Genomic DNA, 21,010 nt, shown 5'->3' on the forward strand with positions numbered 1-21,010 from the left:
ATGTCTGTATCAACTCGAATCAACTTTCCTTTCCTTTCGAAATTACACCTGAATTCGAACGTTTCGGTTTCGATGTGTATCATTTAATTTGCCACCAAACGAAACGAACGATTTAAACTGTCAAAGCGGAGGTGAGGGCAGCCGCTAAAAACGTGCATCTAATTCAATTACACGATCATTGCGGTACTGCTTCGAGTGTGCGATACCTTAAATATTCAACGCTGGTAGCCAATCAATGGTCCAGCTAAGCGATGATTTAGCCAACAACGGCATTTTCTTTCTCTCTCACGGTCACGCACTAGCCATGCCTTAATAAAATCAAAGTCACTTTCGGTGCGTATCGACCACACACCGGCTGCAACCGGATGGTGGCTAGAGCGTGCAGAAAACGAAAATTAATTCAGTTCACCTCTTACCATTTGGGATGATGAAGCGTAAGCGCTGTCCGGAAGATACTCGATATGGTTTTATCGTTGAACGACGACGACGACGATATCTGACAAAACTTTCCCATGATGAGCGGAAAAGCGCACATTCACTGTCGCTAGTAATTTCCAACACAAATGGACATTCGTCGTACAAAAGGCTCTGAATTTTAATGCTGCGATTTTCTGTATTAGGCTGCAGGTTGTTTGAAGGCGTTCTGCAGGCACCTGGATTTCGCCTAACAATAGATTGGAATGGAAAATGGATGCTTTCGTGGGGCTAGGCGGCAGTGAAGATATTATTTTCACTAATGCTCTCTAAATAGTATGTCTAATGTCTGAGAGCTACTGAGCTATTTGAATCGTTTGAAGATGTAAAATTTTTGATGCACCTTTGTGGTCTGGCTTTGTTGAATCATACCAGTTGCATGGCTTCATCTTAGAAACGTTATGAAGATATGATACTTTGCAGGCTACTTCATTATATCACGAAATCAGTATGTGATCAAACTAGCACAAGAAAACTAACAAGGATTAGCAATTAAAAATAGAAAAAAAAACTTGACATCAAACTTGACCGTGATCGTACTTGACCATGAACAAGCCGAATGATGTACTCAACTAACATAAATCATATTCCGATGAGTTGAATGTCCCTACCCGGCGATGGCTAAACCGCGAATGCCTACCGAATGATCAACCAATCTGTCACCGTGAATCAACTCCAAGAGTTGTAATTCCACCGCATCAAAACCATAACGGTACCGAACAAGAAGTTGATTAAGTGTCACCACGCATGCCGGGAGTTATCAAACGAAAACGATCGCAACAATAAACAATTTGGCTTGCAAATCTGGTCGTAGATTTATTTATCTCGAGACCGTGATCAGCATCCGCGTGGCATAAAGCCACGCATCCATGCACCGCCGGGCACGTGACTTCACTGATTGCTGGCTGATGGTACCAGCACAGCTAGTAGATACGCCTAACATAGTTAGATGTACATATCTATTGTGCGCAGTCGTAAGGGAAATGATTTACGACATCGATGTGCTTCCATCGGAAAATCGCACCAGTCAAAGGTCGCAAGTCAAAGTCGATTTCTACACGAAGGAAGTGATGCGCCCGCGGAGAACATTAACTTTTTTAATCCACCTAGTGGTGTAATGATGCCTTCCTCATATTATTTATATTTTCAAAATTATCATTTGAAGATTTTGTCAAGAATTTTTTTTAAATCTTAAATAAAATAAGAAACTTTTTTTGGGTATGAAACTTTTTAAGGTTATTTATGTTACCTTTTCAATTTGTAAACAGTTATGTCAAGTTCATTAGAATTATGCTTTATTTTGCATCGTCGTACTAAACGATTAAACACACTTTACCCTATAGTTCTGGAACCGGAAGTCGGACCCGGATGAAATTAAACAGCAACCTTTGAGACTAAGGACTGTCCCAGAAAGTATGGACGCACTTTGATTTTGCTGTAAATAATTCAAAAGTGTTAGAGATTCAAATTTTATTCGATATACGGATAATATAAGACTACAACAACAGAATATTATTCTCAACATTTGCTACTTAGCCATTGTAGACTAGCTGGCGCAACTTATTGCGAATGTTCCTCATTAAATTCCGTACAGACTTCTTGGCGACAAGTTTTGACACTTTTTCCAATCTTTTTCGAACTGTTGAATGGTTTCGGCTGCCGAGACATGTTTCCTAAGATGTGCCTTCGTTAATGCCCAAAATTCCTCAATTGGTCGAAATTGTGGGCAATTTGGTGGATTCATGTCTTTTGGGACGAAAGTGACATTTTTGGTAGTACAAATTGCTTGCCAGACCATAGCTTTCTTACCAAATTTTTCGACTTCAATCGAAGTCTCGGACTGGTTTAACACTTGCCCTTCTCGCACCGTATAGTATTTTGGTCCCGGCAAGGATTTGTAACCGAGTTTCACGTAGGTTTCGTCGTCCATGATTACGCAGTTCAAATTTCCAGCAAGAATCGTATTGTACAGCTTTCGAACCCTCGGCCTGATCGATGCTTCTTGTTTCGGACTACATTTTGGTTGTTTCTGCTTCTTATAGGTTCGAAGATTCAAACGTTCTTTAGCACGAAGAACATTTGACTTCGAAGTGCCCACTTTTCTGTCCACATCCCGAACTGTAACCTCCTTGCTCGAACGCCTTCAATATATGTTTATCCAACTGAGGGTTAGCAGGACCTTTTTTTCGACCCGTTTTCGGTTTATCCTCAAAGGTGTTATCCTCACTGATTGCATTTCGCACGGCTTTTTCACTTACTCCTTCCATTTTTGCTATCTTTCTCAGTGACAGTCCGCGTTCTGTGCACCATTCGTACACAATTTTTCGACGTTGTTCTGCTGAAAGTCCACGCATTTCGAAACAAACTAATGAAAACGAATAAACAACTGCACAAGTTGTTAGAGAAGAGTGTAAACAACAGGACGCAGCCATAAAAATTGACAGATTCTGAACCATTGCGAAATGGCAGCGGTTTTTGGTTGCGTCCATACTTTCTGGGACTGTCTTTATAGGAACTTTTGTTTGAGCCTGTTTGTGGAAATCGATCAAATCATCTCTGAGAAAATCGAGTGAGTCTCGTTTCAAACTCTTTGACCACTATTTCCGGTGTAGATTCGTTTATCGGCTATGCAGTCAATAATGGATTAAAACGATTATTTTTGTTTTAACACCCAACGTTTCGACGCTACTGGTTTGCGTCTTCTTCAGGGGAACTGTATTTAGAAATAGACGTTACAAACTATGTTCGACTAATCACAATTTTGAAAAGACTTACAAAAACAGGTTATCGTTCCTCGTCAAAAACACCAGACAGCAGACCAAACACTCAAAACCGAATGGTACTCTAAACCAATCTCATCAGGCCGTCTGCTAAATTTCTATTCGTTTCACCAATTCAATAACAAAATTAACGTAGCCAAAAATTTCATCCACCGAGTATACGCTCTCTCAACAAACCTTGATCCGGAAACATTAAAAAGGATAATTTTCAATAACTTGCAAGAAAACAACTACCCCCGAACTTTCATCAACAGTCTATTGCAACACCATTATGCTAAACATAAAAATAGCTCACACACAGCATATAACGGTTCACTTCATACATCACCAGCATTATCGTCGTCAACAGCCTCATCATCAATAGCATCGTCATCAGCAGCACCATCGTTATCTGAAACTACCTACCGATCCATAGCAAACATCAATGGACTAACATCACGAATCATCCGTGTTTTGAAAAAAGACTACAGTTCTGTAAGATGCGCCTGCAGGCAGATACATACCGTAGGTTCACTCCATAGTAAAGTTAAAGATCCCGTACCTATAATGCAACAACATAATGTTATATACAAAATACCATGTAACAACTGCGAAAGTTGCTATATCGGCATGACCAAAAATTCTCTAAAAGTCAGGCTAGCAGGGCATAAATCAAATGTAAACAAATTAGAACATATCATACAAGATCATACTCACACAGATAATCAGATCACATCTCTTAGAGCACAAACTGCGCTAATAGAACATTGCATTGATCACGAACACAGATTCGCAATAGATAAGACCACAGTAGTAGATCGCACTTTCCGTTCCTCAGCTCTCCCATATCTAGAAATGTGTCATATAACCAATACATCACATACTGTTAACAATCGTACAGACACAGATGGTCTTAGTGTAGTATACGCAGCAATATTGCATACAATTAGGAATTGTTTCACAAGAAATATTTCCAAGATATCATAACCCTTTTTTACCGCCAAGCAACGAAATATTTCAGTATGTACCATAAATAGAAATCAGAGAGAAGAAAAACAAATTCGCCAAAACAAAAGATAGTGACCATAGCCAAAGTTTTTTAATTTGTGTTTCTAGACAAATTTTAATGAGTAATTTTATTGTAATTTTTGTAAGTAGCCCTGTTTGTACATTTCTTGTGAATATTTGTTATATGTGTTTTTGTAGTTATACCAGAAGCTGAATCTCCACCGTATGACTATTGACACCTACAAGAGTGTTTTTGACGAGGAACGATAACCTGTTTTTGTAAGTCTTTTCAAAATTGTGATTAGTCGAACATAGTTTGTAACGTCTATTTCTAAATACAGTTCCCCTGAAGAAGACGCAAACCAGTAGCGTCGAAACGTTGGGTGTTAAAACAAAAATAATCGTTTTAATCCATTATTGACTGCATAGCCGATAAACGAATCTACATTCAAATAGAATCCAGTCGAAAGTGTCCCAAACTATTTCCGGTACTTCTGGAACCGGGAACTTGGAACCAGTATAGCCGAAGTCGGTTCGATAAGTAAGTAACTAATATAGCCCACAAATTAAATCAATTTTGAGCCAAATTTAGAAGAATTTTATCCTGTTTTGCATAGTCGCTCTAAATGACGGTTTGCAATTTTAAACACACTTTACCCTATGAAAGCATGATGAAATTCAATAGCAACCTGTGGGAATATGTGATTTTTTATTTTATGAGTGACATTATTTGAAACATATTCACACACATGCACGCACAGAAACATACATTGCTCAGCGCGATGAACTGTGTCGAATGATAGAACACTTTGTCCTTTGAAACTGGGGACTAGCCCCAAAATAGTTTAATATATTCACTAACTAACAAGATCTGCCAACTAGATGAATTTCGCCATCGCTTGTGAAAAAATATTCATAAAATTGAAAATTTTCACTAATCGCACTGTAATGTAGAAATCGGTTAAGAAATTTTCGAGAAAATTAAGAGCGCCTTTACTCATACATTTGCACATATTTCCTTGTAATTCACAAGGTCGGTCGGATCGGAATAAAATTCATTGGCGATCTATGGGAATGTAAGGTCTTTCATTTGAATCTAAGTTTGTGAAAATCGGTGCATATCACCCTGGAAATATTGCTACGAATTTTTTTGGTGCATATCATCCTGTAATTCCGGAACCGGAAGTCGGACATTTAGTGATCTCGACGAACTGAGTCGAATGGTATATGACACTCGGCCCTCCGAACCTTCGTTCGAAGGTCTGTTTCACAGTGATTGCATAGCCTTTTTATATGAGAAAGGCAAAACGCCTAAAAAAAGCGCAAAAATAAATCGCGTAGCTTCGGAAATCCGCGTAAAAAGCCACAAATTAAAGACTTTTTTTTATGCCAAATATCTTAGAAATGCACGAAAAGTCCAGATCCGGTGTAATCTCTAAGAAAAAAATCGTCTTTGTGACTTTGGGAATTAAATCGAAAATTTTGTTTTGATGCCAAACGTCTTAGAAATGCTAAAACGTCGAGATCTTGGGTAATATAATAAATTTTCCAAAGTGTCAGAGAGTTAACTAAAAAAATTTCGGGATAACACCAGATCTCGACGTTTTATGTATTTCTCAGACAAAACAAAACAAAAACGGAAAACTTTTAACATTCGCATAAAAAACCGCGTAACTTCGAAAATGTGCACAAAAAAAAAACTGGGTAAAAATAGACCTCAGGGCACTCTCGAATGTTAAATGGACATTATTTAAATTACGTTTATTTGACTTTCATTTTGCTAGCTAAAAGCGATCTTCTGCACTGCCCATGAAGCAATTTGATTGCACAAACTTTTTAAAATTTGGTTGAAAATTTAACTCGGCATTTCTGATGTGAATGACATATTTTTTTTGTACTAATATTAGAGTGCGAGGAAAAAGTTTCTGTCAAAATTTTAAGCACTAAAGTCTGAGAATTCACAGCATTTGCAAAACTATTATTACTACATAGAGTGAAAAATCCCGGGCCTCTCACAGAAAAGACGTGAATAGTTTCGAACAGTGTATATTTTCGTTGAGAGCAAGCCTCTGGTTGGCCCAATACCAAATTTCATGACAATCTCTCCACTAGCTGATCGTGTCAGACGAGTTCCAGTTCTCATCAAGCTATGGAAAAAGACGAACCAGCGCATTCCTGCATAAAAGCAACGGTGAAATTGAATGATTTGCGGTACGGATTGAGGATCTACCATCCCCCGTATTCTCTAGACGTGGCCCCCAGCGACTATTATCTATTTCCAAACCTGAAAAGGTTTCTTAAGAGAAGGAAATTTTCATAGAATAGATTCAACCTAAGATTATTAAAATTAGCTCATCAATCGTCGAGAAGAGTGAGTGTATAGAAAAATAAACGCGGCTTGTCGGTAAGGTCACTTGTACCATCATATCTCTGGAACAAAAACTGACAGACATTTAATCTTCGAACTTGATCAATGATTCAATATTAGATTTCAAACAAACCTAAGTTTGTGAAAGTCAGTTTAGCCAATTTTCTCGGAATTGAGTGGATAGAGTTTTGTCGGTTACGTCATTTATATTATTAAAGGGACTGTGCTCGGAAACAATGCAAAAAACTGAAATGATAACCGAAAATTCATTCTTGTCGGCTATTTTTGAAACTCTCAAAGAACATAGCTAATATTTTTGCAAAGTTGGAAATCATAATCGTTCTCCGTGGACTTCCACTTTTAAAATTGATTTTGTTCGCTTGAAATATTTTCGAAAATTTCATAGTATCAATGGAAAAGAACACACTTTAGGGGTATAAATAAGTTCGTGTCGTTGTTTTTTCTTTTTGAAATTTGAAACTTTACTGCCAAAAAAATGTTTCAAATTTATTATTCAAAGTATTGTCAAGTATTGTTTGGACGACAAAAATTTTCCCGGAAAAAAGTTTTGTTTTGGACGACGAAAGTTACTTCCCTCTTTCGAAGACGCAGATTCCCGCAAACGATCGATACTATTCAACGGATAGTTCTACTTTACATCCGAACATAAAATATTAGTTTAAACATAAGTTTGAACAGAAAGTGATGCTGTACATTGTCATTTCCGAGAAAGGCATTTCTAAACCATGGTTCAAGCCATCTGGGTTGACAATCAATCAAGATTTGTACCAGAACGAATGTTTGTAGAAAGTTTTGATCCCGTTTTTTTCAAAAACATCATGCTGATGGACAATACGTGTTTTGGCCGGATAAAGCGTCATCGCATTGCGCCAAAAAACACAATCGTTCCTGAATACCCATTCGATCCCATTTGTACCCAAAAACCAGAACACGATAAATCTACCTCAGTGTCGCCTAATCGAAGATTTCTTCGGGGTTTTGAGCTCCTTGGTGTACAAAAATAACTGGAAAGCCACGAATTGCTAACAGTTGATTGGTAGAATCAAGAGATGCATTCGCAAAGTTGACATGAAGGCCGTACAACGCTCTTGTTCCGACATCAAACGGAAGCTTCGCCGAACATCCGATTACGGACCGTTTTCAAATGTTCACTAATTTTTTTTCAACAATGAACAATGTATCTTTAATTACAATCAATCAGATCTTCTCCAAGTATGTTTGTCTTTTTATGACAGCTTGAGAAAGAAATTCCAAAATTTTAGTTGCCACCCGTTAATAACGGCATTAGTTCACGTCCTCCAGCGAAAGACCATATAGGTTAAAACCGGAGTTAAATAAAAACTATAACAAACTAACTTTAATTCACGTTTCGTGTTTAACTGTTCAGTACAGTACTGTTCTATTTGAACATCTGATAGCTTAAAAGTTCAACGCAACTTAAGTGACACAATTTTCACTGCACTTTAATGAGCGCAATTTAATAAAAAGCACTGAAATTAAAAGCCTCTAATTGCGTTCTACGCCCCAGAAAAGAACTACATTTGAAGTAATGACGAATCAGTGTGTAGCCTTTGGAAACCAGTGAACTAGAATTAATTTAACATAAGCTCAGAAAACAAGAAAATCGATTACCCATTTACTATTTCATGCGGTGATTTCTTCCAAATGGTCTCGCCTCAAACCATGACCACACATATCCTAGTGCTCTAGTGCACTTGCTGTCCGCTCTGAAGGCCTGTCGAATCAAGCGAGAATCCGCTCCGGGCGACGAATAGAATATTACTACCCCCGACTAATCGCATTCGATTGAACCCTAATCGTCACATTTCGATACAATCGGTCGAGGCCGGCTCGGAAATCGTGATCTTGTCATTTGGTTCGGACTCGGCACTCTTGGAATGGGCGGCAGGGCGAAAGAAGTGGTTTCCTAAATCGGCCTCCCATTTGAACTGCAGCATTCGCGTAGAAAGGAAAAGCAGTCGAAGCACCGGCAGCGGAGGTACGCGTAACAACCTTGTTAACCTAAATTTTTATGCAAAATGCTGGTGGACTCTCCAGGCACGGTTTGCCTCTGCCACCAGCTGATGAACCGTAGCATGGTCACGGTTGTTTCGAACCCGCAACTCATCATCAAGCTCACGTTGGCAAGCTTCGGAGGAGGTGGCGCAGCATGATGCACTTATCAGTCCTGTTGTAGCACGTTCCGATGACGTTCCAATCGCTTTTCGTGTGCCGCTTGTTTTTTTTTGCGGCGCTAAGATTGATGAGGAAGCTCCGGAGTCCGGACTCGGACCAGCGCTTTTTCCTGCACGTTGGTCACGGGATGGTCCATTGAAAAATTAGCAATTACAAAACCCGTTCGTCGCTGCTGCTGCTGCTGCTGTGATTACTTGGATGTGATGCCGCCGAGCCGGTCATCGGTCACACCAAACAGTTGCTCCATAGATAAGTGCTAGCCGCCAAAGTCGGCGGCGGTGTCTTTGGGATGAAGAAACTATCGCTGAAGCGAATCTAGGAGGAAGAACAACGGCCCCAAGTTCCGTCCAGCGGCATTCGGACACACCCTCTTCCCGGTTGGGGATCCCTACTCGTTGTTTCTCGTGAAGGAATGCATCACTCGGTGGAAGAGAAATGATTGATCATGATCGCGACTTGACTGGTCACGGATTTTTTTTGTTACAAGTAGGCCTTGGAAGTGGAAGTGTTTAAGTGGATCTTAGAAACTAGTTTTTGGAATTAGATCGTGATAAACAATTAACGCTCACTGATTGGAAGATCTACAAACCGACTGAGAAAAAAATGAATAGCAAAGACATCATTGCTTTTTTTAAGTTTTGCAATCAATACAGCATTGCTACTGGATCTATTGAAGTACAAGGGTTGAAAAAATAGACCAATTTCGCGCCAGTTTCAACAAATGTTGGCAGCAGCCTCTCAATTAAACTTTCTAGTCATGTAGATTTTGTCACAAAAGCAGGGTGGCAAGTGAATTACCGATTTCAATTTCCCGGTTTTTTCCCGGTTTTCCCGGTTTTTTGAGATAAAAATTCCCGGTTTTTGGAATAGGCCAAAATCGCCCCTGTTCAGTTTTTTTAAATTTTTTTTTAATTCAAACTTTAAACAGATATCCCATGTCCAAAAAGGATCATTGTAATAGGCCCGCTAATTGAGGATTCAAATACTTTCTAGACATTTCGATGTATAAATAGAAAATATTCATTATAACATAAGCATATAAGAAAAATATAAAGCCTTTTCAAGTCATTCAGGGGTTTTGGTTACACGTAACCGATTTCTTCTGAGTGCACATGACTGTTTCCATTATTTTTTTGATATACATATGATTGAAAATAAATCAATAAGGCACAACAATCCCAAAAACAGACTTTTGCCACTCGGAGAAACACAAAAAACAATCTATGCTTGCAAATTCAAATCATTTTATACAGAGCTTTCTTCGTTCCTTCCGGAAGTGAAAGTAAAAATCTCAGTTCGGCGGGAAAATTATAAACGGCAATGGCCAAAGATGGCTTTTATCGTATCAAAGAACGCTCTCTACCAACTCTTCACACGATTCAATCAGTGCTATCAAAGAGAAACGGATATTATCGCGAGAGCGAATTTCTCTCGATGATCTGTCTGAGAATCAAAGGTTAGCACGCTGCTGTGGGGATTCTCTCTGAAGCAACAAACGGTCGTTTTTTCTCGTTTTGCGATCCGATTCTATACGGGCAGTGGATAATTGCGATAGAATCATTTTACTATTACCGCTTATTCTAACTATGTGCATATAACCTTTGTATAAGTTGTTTCTAGGAAAATAGCTGTGAATGCTCCAGCCCAGGGCTTTAAAATATTGTATATTGTGACCTAGTATGAGAATGATCAAGTTAAATTATGAGATAATTATCAACTTGCAATTTTCTCTTGGTAAATTCCTCACCGCCCCGATCATTGCCGGACTGTTTATATTTTGTTAAAGGTTGTGAAATACTCAGAGTATGAAGTGGAGTGAAGAAATGTAGAAAAATTCTTTCACGGTTCATGCATTGAGAGACAGCGAGTTCTTGTAGCATCTTCTACCAGATTGAAAATGTTGTATACAATGTAGAGAAATATCGAGCCACTTTCTGCCAAATTATCGGCAATCACAAACACTTATGATGGCACAGCGAATCTAACATAATATCATCATTGCCAGGGCTTCGGCCATGGTACAATAAATTGTTATATGGAAATATACTGTTTAAATTATGTCGCTTGCAAGCACATCTGTTCAATGAACGATACCCTCAGATGAATTATCATGCTGTGATTGTGATGAAAACTATAAAACCAATTATTAACAAAGTCCTGTCAGACCAAAAATTTGAAATGTTAATGTAATAGAATTGAATTTGAAATCATTAGATGTATTAGATGTGTGTATTAGAAGATTTCGCAAAACCGTCCGGTTGCCACGACTTGCTCTTTTAATCTATTAATCTCTACCGAATGTAAACCCTGAAATTGTTTTGGGAAAAATAGATATGGCCGTATATAATTTAAATCATTACCTTACTGAAGTTCCAAAAGCTCAAACTAAATTCAGTTCACCTTTATCTACATCAATATCAACGTTCTTGTGATCCTACTATGGAATAGAACTATGGAATTGAAAGAAAATTAAACACAGATTCACTGAACAAATCAATCCATTTTCTAAATCTTTCTAAGACTTTATACTAGTCCTTAGAAACCAGTTTCAACTCTCAAAAAAAGGAACTCAAATACTTCCTGTAAACGGTGAATAAGATCAAAGTCGACAACTCTTCCGATCTTGTGAGTCCTTTTGACAAATTATGATGGAACAAGGGCAATCATTAACAAACTTAAAAACGTGAAGACTCCTAAAAATGTTCAATAATTTTATTAAAAATTTTCCCTATGTTTATTTACCTTGAGATTTTACATTCTGCAGGTGTGTTGAATACTTATTCAAAAATTTAATAAAAATCCAACAGAAGCATCCAAATTATCCTTATTTTTCAAAATGAGCTTGCATTATGCTGTTTGATTTGAAATTGCCTGCAAGCCTTTGAAAATCGTTGGACGAGACATGGGGTGTAGGCACAATTTCCAATGGACAATAAGTTATTTTAACACTTGTACTGAACATTTCGCTCAAACGCAAACTTGGGTATTGTCTCCTACTGTTCAATTGTTGAAAAAAAAATCATTAAGCTAACAACTGTTACTCATAGGTGAGCTAGTAATATTTTTCCCGGCTTTTCACTAAAATTCCCGACTTTTTCCCGGTCATGAATCCAATTAAAGCTCTCGTTGTCATAAAAAATACTGTGAAATTTCATCCAGATCCGACTTCCGGTTCCGAAATTAAAGGGCGATGTGTTTCAAAACTTTCAAACTGTCATACAAAACGACGCAAAACCGGTACGCATCGGTACATGCTGGTACGAAAGAAGAAAACACCACCGCCTAGCACACCACGTGCTTTGTTCATGCTGTAGTATAGCGTGCAGGGTTGCTACATTTAAATCTATAATAAATTGACATATCTGTTTACACATTGAAAAGGTTATGGTAGTTTATACCCAAAGAAAGTATTTGATTTTATTCAAAAAAAAAATGGAAAAAAATTAAAAAAATTCTGGTGATACTTTTGAATTACATCACTACAACACTAAGAGGATTGAAAAAGGTTTTTTGTACATATTGATAAAATCGAAAACTGATAAAACCTACAAAAAAAAAGTGTTGTATTAGCAATTTTCACCAAAACAGTCAAAATTTCTAATGAAAATATTGAAAAAAATTTTAATCGAGTCCTACACTGAAAAAAATCTATTCTAAAAATTTAATGTTGATTTATTAGTAAAAATAAATTCAAAATGAGCACATTTAGGGAAAAACATCACTTTCACTTTTCCAAACTGAATTTCATTTCCAGCATTTTTATAGAACCTAACGAAGATGAATTTGTGAAATTTTACAAAATACTATATCGCTAGCTGCACGATATTTGCAAAAAGTAAAGACAAGAAAAAGTTTTAGTTAGAAACACCTTTTTTTCTTTAAAAGGGTCCCCCTTCGCAGTACAAGGACAGTTGGCAAGGAACATGATATCAATCGGAACAAAATTTCATTCACAGTTCGCTTTCTCATCTCATCCAAGTCAGGCGATATAACAAAACCGCTTACGTTCGGGACAGAAGAAACCAAGTACAGTATTGTGTAGTGAACAATAGAACGACCTCAAAATGAGTGAACCAAACGAACAAAAGCTACCGCCGACACGAAAGAATACAATTGTTGTTGACTTCAGACAGTGCAAAGTTCGACCTTCGATTCGAGAACTTGAAGCTTTGCTTAAGGAGCAAATGCATCTTGACATTAAACGTGTGCATTTACTTCAATGCAATAAGTCCAATAATTTTGTTTACATCCAGTTTTATAAAGAGTTGGACGCAATTCAATTCGCAAAAGACAAAAATAATGTGCACTATGTGGAGCACGAAAATATTAAGAACAACATTCCAGTATATATGGTAGAGAATGCTATAGAAGTGCGTGTGCATGATCTTCCCTCAAGCGTCATCGATTCTTATATTCGCAAAACTATGTCCCAATACGGAGAGATTCTCTCTATCGAAATAGAAAAGTGGAAGAATATTTTCCCCGGTATTCTAAATGGCGTACGTTTGTTATGCATGCGCTTGAGAAGGCCTATACCTTCTTATGTGACAATCGGTTAGGATACAAGAATCCCGTGCAAATCACTTGTTACCTATGACAATCAGATGGCCACATGTCAATATTGCCAAAAAGCTGTTCACTACGGTAAACCATGTGATAAACTGGACAAGGAGACAACCACACCAAAGGACAACGGTGCTTCCTTCACACCAACAACAGTGAAGCATCCCCTTCAACGAAACCATCCAACGTATCCCCTATAGAACAAAGTACACCAGCTGCAGTTAACAACTTACCATCCAACCAACCAGCAACTGCAAACAATGTACAACAAGACGCATCTACAGCAACTAGCAACGAAATCAACAACAATACCACCGATGCGGTAATAAATGACGAGACGAACCGCGAACAAACTGCCGCTCAATACTCGCAGGAGGAAAATGGAAGCTCCTCTCCCCCTAGAAAAAGGGTGACAACGAGATCCAATACAAAAAAAAATTATCTAAAAACTCAGCTAAATCGGCCACGTAAAACTTGTACGCAAATAGGCCTGAATAAAATATCTACACTGATTTCTCGGCGGCGTTTGATAAAATAAACCATCAAATAACAATTGCTAAATTGGACAGACTTGACTTTGGTGGCATTTTACTGGATGGGATGCATTCATATCCTACCGGACGTGAGATGTCGGTAAAAATAGGAAACTGAACAACATCACCGTTTGCAGTTAGTTCTGGAGTACCTCAAGGAAGTCATTGAGGACCGCTTATATTTTTACTATATCCTAATGATTTGCACTTCTTACTGAAATTTTTCAAACTATCGTTTGGCGATGACTTTAAACTATATCATGTGATCAAAGAACAAGAAGATGCATGCTTTCTGCAAGCTTAATTGGATATCTTCGCAGAATGATGTCACTCCAACGGGATGGCATTAAACTCCTATAAATGTTCCGTCATATTATTTTCCCCCAGCCACTCAATAATAAGATATAACTACAATCTTTCGCCAAATGTTCTTAAGCGTGAATCGTTCGTTATTCTTGATGACAAACTTGATTTTAAGAATCAAGTTTTTGAAGGCATAGAAACTCTTAGGCTTCAGTTATGTGTATTCGTAGAAACGTTTACAAGGTTGTTTTCATCGCTGATTTAATACAATCACATTTTGATTGCCCTGATCTCTTACAATTGGTCAATTTCGACATCCATCGTCGACATACAGTCTTCGTTCTCATTCATTTTCATTCTCAGTATGTGCCGTTCATTTAACAGTTACTCTCAAGACTTTCCATCTCCCTCGAAATGCGATAAAACGATTATTCAATGATTCCTTAACTATTCAGTGAAGAAATTTCCACCATCTTCATTGGAAAGTAATCAGATTCGCTCGCCGAAACTAACCCTTTCGTCCCTCCCCTCATTTTCTTCGTCGTCTACCATCCACTGCATTATGTTGATACAAAAGATGAAGAAGTTTTATGCTTGCTAGAGAAAGATTGCTATGGGTACAAGAATGGGTAGAACTTAGATGCGCTTTGTCTACTCTGGGCGAGTGGATTTCAATAATTTATATTTTACAATTCTAAAATTCGGTTTTTGGATATTCTTTCAAATCGCTATATAATTTGTATTTCCGAAACGAGTTTGACTAGAAACTTAATGTCATGTTAATTTCCAACTTAGGTTTAGAAATCCTCGATGGCCGCAAATGATTTGTTCGGGATTTTCCAACTTATGAATGAATTCGAACATTACATTTTTTATTTAATCGGTCTTGACCCTAACACAAAACCGTAATTTTTTGCATTGCACGTGTTCCACCTTATAAATGTTCTGTTAGTAATTATGCAAGTGACGCATTGAAAGTTAGCAAAATTCACACAATCAATCAACTAGTACGTGCGATTATCGATATTCGGATGTGTGGAAAAAGCATTTCAGTTTTATTTGTTTTCACGTCACCCAGTTATGTCTCTGACATTACCCTCTACTTTTTTTCAAGTAATTATTGTCGAAAAATGACGACCCCTACAAAAAAGTGTTCTAATAGTGATTTCCACAATCAGTCAAATTTTGGAATAAAAACACTGAAAATAATCCTTATTGAAAAAATATCGATTTACAAAAATAACCCTATGTTTGATTGTTTTCAAATTTTGTCCCAAGACCAGTGTTTATGACCTCAGTATTGGACGAAAATTTCTCTCCCTGAAGAAATCTGGAAATAGGTAATAGTCGCTGGGGGGCAGGTCTGGAGAATACGGGGGATGGTGGATCAATCGGTACTGCAAATCATTCAATTTCACTGTAGCTTTTAAGTAAGAAATTCGCTGGTGCGTCTTTTTCCATAGCTTGATGAAAACTAGAACTCGTCTGGCACATTCAGCTGTTATTCCAGTACTAGTGGATATACATGGTTCCAAACTATTCACGTCTTTTCTGTGACAGGCCCGCGACTTTTCATTTCATGTAATACTTTAAAACTTGGGTACGCTACTTACGGAATTTGTCTATGCAGAAGGATGAAGAATATCAATTCTGAAAATGAAACAAACAAAAGTAAATTAGCCAGTTATTAAGCCAAGCCGATCGTGAAAACCACCGGCGATGTATCATCTTAACCTACTTGTCATGTGAGAAGAGGAACGTTGTGACTAACTTACCAACTGAGCAAAAATTAATAGCAAAATGTTTTACTTTTCCCTATATAAAGTTCGAAGATCGAATGGCTGTGACTTCTGGTTCCGGAGATATAAGAATTTTACCGCTCAGTTTGCTCAGATATGGCTGTACCGATTTTAATAAACTTAGGCTCGTTTGAAAACTACTATTAAACCAAGTTCGAATATCAAATGACTGTCACTTTTGCTTCCGGATATATAATGGTATAAGTGATGTAACCGATAGAACACGTTGTTTTTAACCGCTCAATTTTTTCAGAGACGGCAGAACCGATATAATGGCATTAGACGCAAACGTCAAGATATGATGGCATAAGTGACATAAACATCATTAGGGACCATTCATAAACCACGAAGACTCTCTGGGGGGAGGGGGGTTCCATAAGAGTTTATTTCGGTAAAGATATTTCTAAAAGTCTACGTGGGGTGTCGGGCGGATTGAAAAGTTCCAAATTTTGATCTACGTGGTTTATGAACGGTCCCTTACCGCACATTTTTTTTAGATATGGATTAACCGATATCAATTCGGAAAATTCATACACTAATTATCATACACTAAGGTCTTTTTTACGCTGTTTTTTATGCGGTTTTTACGCGGATTTCCAAGATAACGCGGTTTATTTTACGCGTATTTCCGAAGTTACGCGGATCCCGAAATATTTTTTTAATCAACTCTCTGACATTTTTTTACCTTTTTTTATATATATAAAAAATAGGTATAGAATTCGCTCAAAATTTCGAAAAGTTTTCCGAGGCCCGGAGGGCCGAATGTCATATACCAATCGATTCAGCTCGACGAACTGAGCAAATGTCTGTGTGTGTGTGTGTGTGTGTATGTGTGTGTGTCTGTATGTGTGTTGTCAACTAAGAGGTCGAGATCTCAGAGATGGCTGGACCGATTTTGATCAAACTAGTCGCAAATGAAAGGTCTCCCCGTCACCCAAAACGCTATTGAATGGTTTTGAGATCGGATGTTTACTTTTTGAGTTATACGAAGTTTTATGTCAAAATTTTCAGTTTTTTGACAGTATCTGTCACAATTGACCTTGAAAACAGAATATGTTTTCAGACTTAGATTCCGCACGGTAATAGCTATCCAACAAGCCATAGATTGTTAAAATCCGTCCATTTTTAACTGAGATATCGAAATTTGTGTGTAAACGACTTTTCCCCTTATTCCAGCAGTAGAAGTTTTGAGCGCTGTATGACAAAGAAATGCTTGGGAGCAACGGAAAACACGATTTTTTATACTGTGACATACAGTTGTTTCTAAGTACCAAAAAGACTATGTACAACATCCTTTTTCATGACAATTTGCCTTGGACCGATTTTAGCACGGTTCGTTTTTGGCAACATAATCGTTCGAAAATGGCATATGTAAACCAGATGATATCAGCATTTCCGAGTTGAAAGTTATTCCATAATTATATTGATTTAAACTATTTACAACAATAAATGCTGGAAGAACATAACTTCCATATACCATTCGAATCAGTTCGTCGAGATCAGCAAATGCGTGTGTGACAAATAATTTCACTCAATTTTTTTCGGAGACGACTCAACCGTTTTCTACAAACTCAGATTCATACGAAAAGTCGTATGCTCCCAAACAAAGTTCCTGAATTATGTTTGGTTCCGACCTCTGGTTCCGGAACTCCAGGATGATATGTGAAACGAAATTAAAATTGTGTAACTTATTCTTCTCGTATATGGCTGAACCGATCTAAGATTCAAATGAAATCTAAGAATCATCTGAAATTCAAATGAAAAGTTTCAAGATTCTATAAATATCTTGCTCTTCAGTCAGATCCAACTTCCGGTTTCGGGGATACATGGTGATCAATATAAAAATGTCCATTTCACATACATTAATGAGGTTTATCGGGTTAGCAGATTTGGATAGTCGATAAAAAAATTATTTTTTTCAGTTTTAGTGGTATTCAGTTGTCGATTCAGAAGGCACCTAAAAATTCAATTCGTGCTACGATTTCTCAAAGATGCCTTCACTGATTTTCAAATATTTTGAAACAAATGTAAACTATACAACTACTCAGGTGAATTTATCTGACTTCGGCCATACCGATTTGAGAATACCGGTTCCAGAATAAAATCGTTTCTCAAAGCTCAATCGTTTTCTCAAAAAAAACCCAATCAAATTTCAGAAACAAAAATTCAAATTAAAATAAACTTATATACAAAAATTAATTAATTTTATCCAATTGTGACTTCCGGTTCTCGAATTACAGGATGATGAATTTTTAAAATTCAAACCGATATAGAAGATGACAATCCCGAAAAGCTTCAAAGTTGGACTCAAAACTGTTGTAATTTATTCGTCATATGGCCATACGCATCGGTTTGGGTTATGCTGGTTCCTGAATACCGGCTCTGGAAGTACCTTAAATTACCGTAAACTCTAAAGTGGAACTTACATATCATGGCATGTTTAATCGATTATCACACTTCTAGATTCAAATTCGATCCGATTTGCAGTTTGCATTTCAATTTAAAATTGTCGCTTAAAACTACGGTCATTAAAATAATGTCATGAAAACACCGAAGAATATTCATGCAAAAAACACATGCGGATTGATAAAAAAAGGTATCATCTCACTGCTAGGTGGATTAAACACGTTTTTTAAATTACACTAGATCTCGATGTTGCGGTTTTTACACGGATTTCTAAAGTTACGCAGATTTTCGAAGTTAATTAAAGAACTAGTGTTATATTTTTTAAAAGTCTGACATTTTGAAAATTTCTTTTTAGATATCTGGACGTTGCATACAAATCTAAGACATTTGGCATAAAAAACATATCTTCAATTTTGTGGTTCTTTTCTACGCGGATTTCCGAAGTTACGCGGACTCAAATCAACTCAAGTCACAAATTCGTTTTTTTCAAAAGTTTTTTGTGATTACACCATAGTTCTGCTATTTTTTATGCGGATTATCGAAGTTACGCGGTTTTTTTTTGCGCGGTTTTTTACGCCGTATTTCTTACGTATCCCCCGTTTAAAAAGAGACCTCAGTGTGCTTCACTCTTTATAGCCAAACGTCGTCGATTTACATTATAACGACTAAAAAATGAGAATAGAAATTCGATTTATTCTACCCGAAAACGTCATTATGGTTTCATCTTATCGTAGTGGAATGAGTGACGTTGGTATTGATACTCTCTTTTGGTCCAATGAAAGACGAAAATTTTTGGTCTCCCTTCGTTTATTTTGGATGCGAATGAGACAGTAAAAGTACGAATATGAGGCCGTTAAATTAAATTATTTTATACATTCATTGGATCTACGGCTGTCTTGTATGGTGTCAGAAAGGAGAAATCGCGTCAGTTCAGTCCAATCTCCATAGCATGGTCCTAGTGGCGATGACAGGAGCATTCACGACGACTCTTACTGACACTACTGTGCATAGAACCATTACATGTTGACCTAAAATAAGAAGCATTTGGAATAGTAACCCTATAGACTATGCTACTAGCCACACTCGCTTGTGGTCTCAAATGGTTATTTGGGATGAGTTCTTACTCATTCCTAGTGACCTAACTCTCACATGCAGTTTTCCTTTCAAAACATTCAATGTGGGATATTCTCATTGAGAGGAATGATTGCCTGGTTATTTGGAATGACAACTTGATGAGCACATAACTTGTTATACGGACGGTTCTCTGTTGGATGGTTGTACTGCAGCTGGTGTCTACTGTCGTGAAATGAGTCTAGAGAAGTCTCATTCACTTGGTAGATACTGTACTGTGTTTCAAACAGATATCTACGATTTGTTTCTTTATGGTTTGTGCTGTTCTCTCACCTCACCCACTTCATAATTTCCTTCCATGTTCCTCTTATCCTTTCCTTCCCATCAGGAAATTCATGGGAAGCCACAGCAAGGCATAAATCTCCAAATAACTGAGGGAACGTACCCATTGAGCCAATTAGTTCTGATTCCTGAGCTCAAACTATTATCAGAAATAATCCTAATTAAAGGCACTGTAGTTTGTACATAAATGATATTTAGGAAGAAGTTGTAAGAAATAAATAGGCCATTCTAGAAACAACATACACTAAAAATAAGTTGAACCATGTTTTTAGAACTAGAAAACTTAAAAAAAACGAAACATTGAAAAAATGATAACGTTTGCATTAAAACATTGTCAATTTTTCATGGGTTTACCTTCACCCACACTGACGAAACTACTCATGCTGCATCAATCAACGAACTCTAACCGTGATGGCAAAAACAGTAAAAAAAACTCCGTTCAGAAGTGTGCGCGTTCAAGGAACGATACCCCGCCGTGTCGAAAACGAACATCGTGCGGCACTTTGTGGACACCGGATCAGAGTTGCAAATTATCAGTCATGTCAAATGACTTTGACAGACTGACTAAGTTCATCGTCAACTGTAATCGGCACGGTCAAAGTGTCTGTCAAATGAGATACTCGATAGTTCAATGACCAAGTAGAAGTATACTCAGTCAAAGACAGGTGACGCATTTTGTTCTCTCTCTCATTCTCCTATTCCCTGTTGAAGTGAAAAAATTCAATGAGAGTACTAACATAAACATAAATTGATAAAGTTCACTGTTCTTTGCAAAAAATCATCGGACTTCCGAGTTTATTGGTGTAAATGAATTTAATTCACCGTTTATGATATTCAGTCACATCGTAATCAAGCAGTGACAGGAGAAATGGACATAATATCAATCGCATCAGCAATCAATGAGGGTCCTGGTGAGCGCAATATCAAGAGAATTTAAGTTATGACAGATCAGCTCTCAGACACTCAATAAATGATGATTAGTAGAGCCTGGTTGGAAGCAGTCCAGTGACATTTAGCAGCTCTGCACCGGATATGCCCGCTTCGACATCTAAAACATCTTGGCACTATTAGATAACAATCAGAGCACGAACAGAACGCCTGGTTCCAGACGAAAAAAGCGATCAAAAATGACAACGACGAGCAGCTCAAGTATTGAACCAGTCCAAG

General features: G+C 37.5%; 1 protein-coding gene across 3 annotated transcripts in view; it reads right to left on the minus strand.

Moving 5' to 3' along the window:
- LOC131427411 (uncharacterized) overlaps positions 1-21,010 on the minus strand; it is a 281,665-nt gene that overhangs the window by 112,890 nt on the left and 147,765 nt on the right. For all 3 annotated transcript variants that reach the window (XM_058590573.1, XM_058590576.1, XM_058590571.1), the window contains one exon: positions 15,839-15,875. The gene's annotated coding sequence lies outside the window, so the exon portion shown is untranslated. The remainder of the gene's footprint in view (positions 1-15,838; positions 15,876-21,010) is intronic.

Source organism: Malaya genurostris, chromosome 2 (assembly GCF_030247185.1).
Source record: "Malaya genurostris strain Urasoe2022 chromosome 2, Malgen_1.1, whole genome shotgun sequence".
Lineage (NCBI taxonomy): Eukaryota > Metazoa > Arthropoda > Insecta > Diptera > Culicidae > Malaya > Malaya genurostris.